Below are 6,973 nucleotides of genomic sequence, written 5' to 3' on the forward strand. Positions count from 1 at the left end.
GTCCTGTTTAACTTGAACTGAGCTATTTTGATTTGAAAAGAACCACATGGTTGTTGCTGCTGCTATCTACTTTGTTGTTGATAAAAATATAGATGTTTACATATATAAAAGTTACTATTGGAATTATATCAAATAATTAGAGTAACATTCACACTTTTACAAGTTAAACCTGGATCACACATAATTGTCGTTCATTTAATACAAGTTTATATGCTATGTTTCCTTTAAAAAATGACAGTCTGATTTATATTAAACATCTCATACAAATAGTGCGTAATGAATCATTAAATGCTATTTCTTAAATACAATAGCTTTTTTATGGTTAATATACTTTGAAATGTTTTTTTGTTGTTTTTTAGTGGTTTGGAAGGGTTTGCAGGATTAATGTTATAAAGTAGAGGTGGCTTGGATTCACTCGTGTATGTTTTTGTGTGAAATGTAGCTGATAAACTGTTCATTTGCAAGCCCTTGTCATGAGGACTAGATTGAAGCAGCCTAATTACAATCATGAGCACTTTTGTGATGCTGGGGGAGTTCTAAAATTCTAAGAACTGTCCAGGTTATTTCTTCCTGTATAAAAGTAAATAATCATAACAGTTTGAATCACATGTTAAGATGTCAATGAATATAAGTTAGATAATAAGTAAAGACAGTGAATTATATTCTAAACCAGTGTCAGTTATTAAATAGTTCTGAATGCTTGCTACTGATAGTATACTTGACATGCATTAGCACCCAGAAAAGTTATACTGTGCTATAAACAAAGTATAAAAATACAGTTTATTACATATATAAAAGTTACTGAAATATCAAATAGTTATTTTTACAAGTTAAACCTGGATCACACATAACTGTCATTCTTTTATTGCAAGTTTATACGTCATATCTGCTTTAAAAATGACGTCTGCTTTGTATTAAATTTCTCATACACATAGTGCTTAATGAATCATTAAGTGTTATTTCTTTAAATACAATAGCTTTTCACTGGTTAACATACTTTGAAATGTTTTTTATTGTTTTTTTTTAGTGGTTTGGAAGGGTTTGAGTGATTGATATATAATGTAGACATGGCTTAGTTTCACTTGTGAATGTTTTTGTGCGATAAACTGTTCATTTGCAAGCCCTTGTCATGAGGACCAGCTTGAAGCAGCTTAATTAGAATCATGAACACTTTTGTGATGCTGGGGGAGTTCTAAAATTCTAAGAACCATTCAGGTTATTTATTCCTGTCTAAAAATAAATAATCATATTATACAATGACCCCCCTCCCATTAATATTCCGAAACATGCACGCTGATTGGTCAGCGTGCCCATTGTAAATCAGACTTATACTAATGGAAAAAGGTCCGGTCGCCCGGACTTTTTCCATTAGTATAAGTCTTTTTTTTTTGTTACAGCAATGGAGAATGCAAGATCTCCATTGCTTTTTAGAAAGTGTCTCACTATGTTAAAGGAGTTTAACATAGCGAGATAGCTTAAAAAAGCAATGGAGATCTTCCTTTCTCCGTTGCTTTTTTTAAACCTGTCTCAGTATGTTAAACTCCTTTAACATAGCAAGACACTTTCTAAAAAGCAACAGAGGTCTTGCTTACTCCATTGCTTCCACACACAGCTCTGATGTACTGTGTAAGCATACGCATGTGCAGCACATCAGAACTGCCACAGAATACTAGACAGCTGCGGAAGGGCAGCATGGAGGCATTATACAATGCTATTATTTAAGAAAAGTATTTCTTTTCTTAAATAATGTCATTGTATAATAGCAATAACCCACTTCTGGGTGTGGGTAATGCTGGATTTCCCCTGGTTGTCTTTGTTTGGCCATTCGGGCTTCGCCCTTATGACCAAACCACACCAACCATGGGTGAATCCAGCATTACCCACACCCAGGCATGGGTTATTGCTTAAATAATTTGAATCACATGCTAAGATGTCAATGAATACAAGTTAGATAATAAACAAAAGACAGTGAATTATATTCTAAACCAGTGTCAGTTATTAAATAGTTCTGAATGCTTGTAGTACACCAAAAGGATAGTTTATATACTAGCCTATAGAATGACACTTTTGATAAAACATAGGACTGTGTTTCTCTGTTATTGTCTCTGTTTAATGATAACAAAATGTAATATCTCAGAACAATTTATTATGGAAAGTTTGAATCTTAAAAGGGAAGATTTTTTCAGATGTTTGTTCAGCTTGTATTAGACATAACATTTAAGTAAACACAGGACTGATTCTAACAGTAGTACTAGATTAAAGAGTATCAGATATATAAGGGCAAAATGTAAATATTCTGTTATATGACACTCTACACTAGGATTATAGCTAAAATATAAAACCCATGAATATAGTAATAGCACGAGACATAGTATACAATCATAAAATAAAAAGAGATCAGAATAAGTAAGCATGTGTATAGCTAAAGAATATAAATATGCCTACAAGGGTGAGAAGATGGTATAGTGGTTAATGGGTTCACCTTATAGGCACAAGGTGTAGGTTTCATTTTCACATGGAGTAATTGGCTTGGCTTGGAATGGCCCACAAGGACAGTTAGCCTGGTACTAATTTATGAACTTATGGTCCTATGTACAACTTTACACATAGTAAACAAAATAGAAAAATATAAAATAATTTGAACTATAAATTAATGAATATGAAAATAACTCACTTCCTACCTATAGTAGACCAGGGAGATAATGTGAGACACAGGGAAAGATGACTGTAGAGATATTCAATTTGGTCAACTTATAATAAAGATTCTGAACACCTGTTTAACACTTCTTATTCATAATAACTCACTCACAGGCTTTTTTAAGATAATGCATACTAAAAAAATGAGGCACATTAATATTAATCAGAAGATTGAGCTAAGCATTGTTAGCCTAATTGAGAGTTTAAGAGATAGTTTGTTTGTCGTTTTCAATGATCTAGGAATACATTATTCCATGGTAGAATGTTTTAGGGTTATATCATTAGGGAATTTTTTATTTGTTTCAAAAGTTTTTTCAATAGCTGAAGATTTCATCTTGGTATATATACAGCATAATAAGTTCTGTACATAAATGCAGTTTCACCATACCTGTGTTTTTTCCTCTCTTATATAAATGTCTGATTTTAAATGCATATTTATTAATATTAATGGATTGAATGATCCAGTAAAGAGGGAGAGTTTGTTCAGATACTTGGCAATTACATAAAGCTCAAATAGTATTTGTATAGGAAACACATTTACTTAATAAAGATGTAAATAAACTTTTGTTAAAGAATTATTTGGTTTTAGCAGGATTTGGCTTTTGAGCTAAAATAAGAGACACCCTCATTTTATAGAAGAACTCAGCAGTAATGCCTAAAGTAAAAGATAACTATGTTGATAAAAATGGTAGCATTAATTATTGTTATAATTGGGTGGGACAGAAAACTATATACATTGAACTCTTATTGGATTCCAGGGGTTGGAGCTAAAGATGCAAAAAATACTTAGATACTATAGACTATTACATAAAAGGTAAAGTCATAATGGCTGTTGATTTTAATTGTATTTTGTCAGACAAAGATTTTACTGCAGATAGAAAGCTGAGAATCATGTTTTCAGCAAAACACTTAACAAATTGTGTAAATCTACTGAATTTAAAGGATATACATGAGGTAAGGAAAACAAACTCACTTCAGTTTACCCATTATTCATATAGATATGGAACACAAACAAATACTGATAAAGTTTTTGTCTCAAGCAATCTGTTATCACATATCAGAGAAGTGTCCAAAGTTTTTTGTCCATTATCAGACCATAATGCTATAATCATTAATATTATTTTAAAAACTAATAATGTAATATGTCACAGGAGATTACCAGTGTGCATTAAAATAAAAGGATTCAAGGATTGATATGTTAAAGAGATCAAAAATTTCCTAGAAATAAACATAAATGGTGAAGTAACTGACACAGTCCTATGGGATTCATTAAAGGCTTACTTAAATGGAAGAGTTACAAGCTGGTATTTTAGTAAAACAAGCGCATTGGACAAAGAATTGAATACACTACAGGCCAAATTAGACACAATAAAGTTAAATCTAAAACCAAAGACATTATCAGTCAGTCTAAACTTAAAAATGTAAATATAAAATATGTTGAAATTCTAAATCATAAAGTTTCAATAAACCTGGAAAAATGTAAACTTCAGGCATAGTCAGTAAACCTTTTAAGCTTGCATAAACTTGCTCTTAGAGCAAAGAAAAATGAATAAACTAAATCATATCAAAGAAATTCTAACACGTAAATAGTAAAATAGAAAGTAGAATAGATATTAAAGTTATTCATGAGGGCTTTAAAATATTTTATGAAAATATGAATAATGCACAACCTAGATAATGATGATATAGTTGAAACTTTTCTAAGGGAACATATAAATAATAAATTAACAACTGAATAAATAAAAAATGATAGACCATTCACATTAACAGAAATAAAAGATCAAATAAAAAAAAAGTTAAAAAATAATAAGGTGCCGAGCTTAGATGTTTTATACCAGAACTATATAAAATACTACCGGATGATGCAGCTAAAATATAAGATAAGGTCTATAGAGAAATAAAAACAACTGCTGAAATCCCCCTGATCATGGAAATATTCCCTTATATCATCTATTTTAAAACAAGATAAGGATCCTACAAAGTGTTCATCATACAGGCCCATTTCAGTTTTAAATGTGGACTATAAGATGTTCTGGATTTATTTCAAATAGACTAGTATATGATAATATACGAAGAATACATCCATTAATAGACAATGCAAATAAAAAATAATAAAGAACTTTCTATCATTAGTCTCAATGTAGATAAGGCTTTTGACTCGTTTTATTGGTTGCACCTGTTTAAATCATGTAAAATGTATAATTTCTCACCTGAGCTAATTGCATTAATCTCTAAGTGATACAATAACTCTTGTGCTTATGTTACAATAGGTTATTTTCTTTCTAATTCCTTTAAATTACAAAAAAACACAAAAACAAGGCTGTCCATTATCACCTTTACTTTTTGCATCAGCTATAGAACCCTTTGCTAACAGTATTAGATCCAATAAGAACATTAATGCTATGAAAATAAAAGAAGATTTTGAACTAAAGATTGAATTCTTTGCTGATGATATTTTACTAAAAATAGGAAATATAGAAAATTCATTAGAACATATAATTAGTTCTATGTGTCAGTTTGATGAAATCTCAAACCTAAGATTTAAGCATAATAAAACAAGTATAATATTAATACAACATTGAAATATTCATACAAAATATTCTAACTTCAATTTAATAATCAAATGAAATACCTTGGTATAACCATTATGTCTAATAGTAAAGAAATTATATAAACAAATTTCAACAGATTGTTGATAAAATTTTAAGTATAGTCACAAATTAGAACAAATTCTTATTTACCATGAAAGAACTATTAATGCTTATTAAGATAATAATTCTTCCTAAAATATTGTTTGTCTTACAACTTTTAGTACTATCTCCATCAAAAAAATTGGCAAAGAAGATAAATAATATTGTACTTAAATTTTTTGTCAGCCTAATAAACCAAGAGTTTCCTTTGATTGACACAGAAAAGGTTGGGATAATTGTGGAACAGAATTCCCTGATATTCAATTGTATGCTACTTCAACAATTGTAAAAGTTATAGCATTTTGGATAAATTCATCTTATGCTTCAAAATGGAAGCAATTACATGAAGAAATATTATTAGTAAATAATAAATATATCTCTACCAGTCATAAACATATAGTATCTAATAGTTTTATCTGGATATTAAAAGATTTTTGTGTAAATGGTATTATATCCTCTTCTCAAATTCCCTATTTAAATAACATAATTTCCTCTTTCCAAAAGTTCACGTATCCTAACCATTGCATTAAAAAATTTATATTTTCTATGTTTCCAACTGCATATACAAATGGCTGCTTAGAAACTCATAACTTCAACATAATGCTAGTATTGAAACAACAAAGTAATTTAATTTATTGGTATCAATTCTTAAATGATACTGATTATATATATATATATATACTTAAGAACCTTTTGCTATTTTGGAAGGAACATAGATGTTAGGCTATTGTCTGTGTTTTGGTCAGTCTTTCATTCATTTAAATCACATTTTGAGTATTTTTGTTCAGTCTAACTTCATCAGAAAATGACATAAAATGAACCTAGGTTTATTATTTAACTGGTGTGGTGAGCAGGGGATGGGTTAGGGAGTTCCCTGATCATGAACCTAGGCTTATTGTTTAAATAACCATGGGGGCCAAAATGACCCCTGCATATGCAAATCTCGTCCTTAGTGCATGGGAGGATGAAATCCTCACCCATTTGCAAGAATTCAAGAAAGTTAGTCTAAATAGATGCTTTATTGATGACATCCTATTTTTGTGGAAATGCACCAGCTCAGAACTGGATAACTTCCTTCAGGAGACTGAAGCCAGCATCTGGTTCCTACATTTCACAGTTTCAGGAAGAGGAACTCAAGTCCATTTTCTAGATCTAGAATTAACTGTGGATCCCCAGTCCAAGATCTTCAAATCCAGCATCCATAGAAAGAGCACCTTCCAAAATAACTATCTTGATTTCCACAGTCAGCACCACTCCTTTATGGAGCAGAACACTGTCAAAGGGCAGTACATATGGCTAAGCAGAATTGTTAGTGAGGAAGAGTCTTTCCACCAGGAATGCCAGCACCTTAAGCACTTATTCCTAGAAATGCACTACCAAGAGGATCTAGTCTCCAGAGTCATGGGTCTGGTAATTGCAAAGAGAGAAACCCTGTACCCACCTATCCTTAAACACAGATTCCACCCCAAAGCTCAGGTACCAGAGGACACCACCTCAAGGTTTCCCTTGCCCATCTCTCTAGATGCCACCAGCATAATAGACATCCTTGTTAAAAACTGGGCACTCATAGTAGAGCACACAGAGTT

The sequence above is a fragment of the Protopterus annectens genome, chromosome 3.part1 (assembly GCF_019279795.1).
Source record: "Protopterus annectens isolate FY-2018-M chromosome 3.part1, PAN1.0, whole genome shotgun sequence".
Lineage (NCBI taxonomy): Eukaryota > Metazoa > Chordata > Ceratodontiformes > Protopteridae > Protopterus > Protopterus annectens.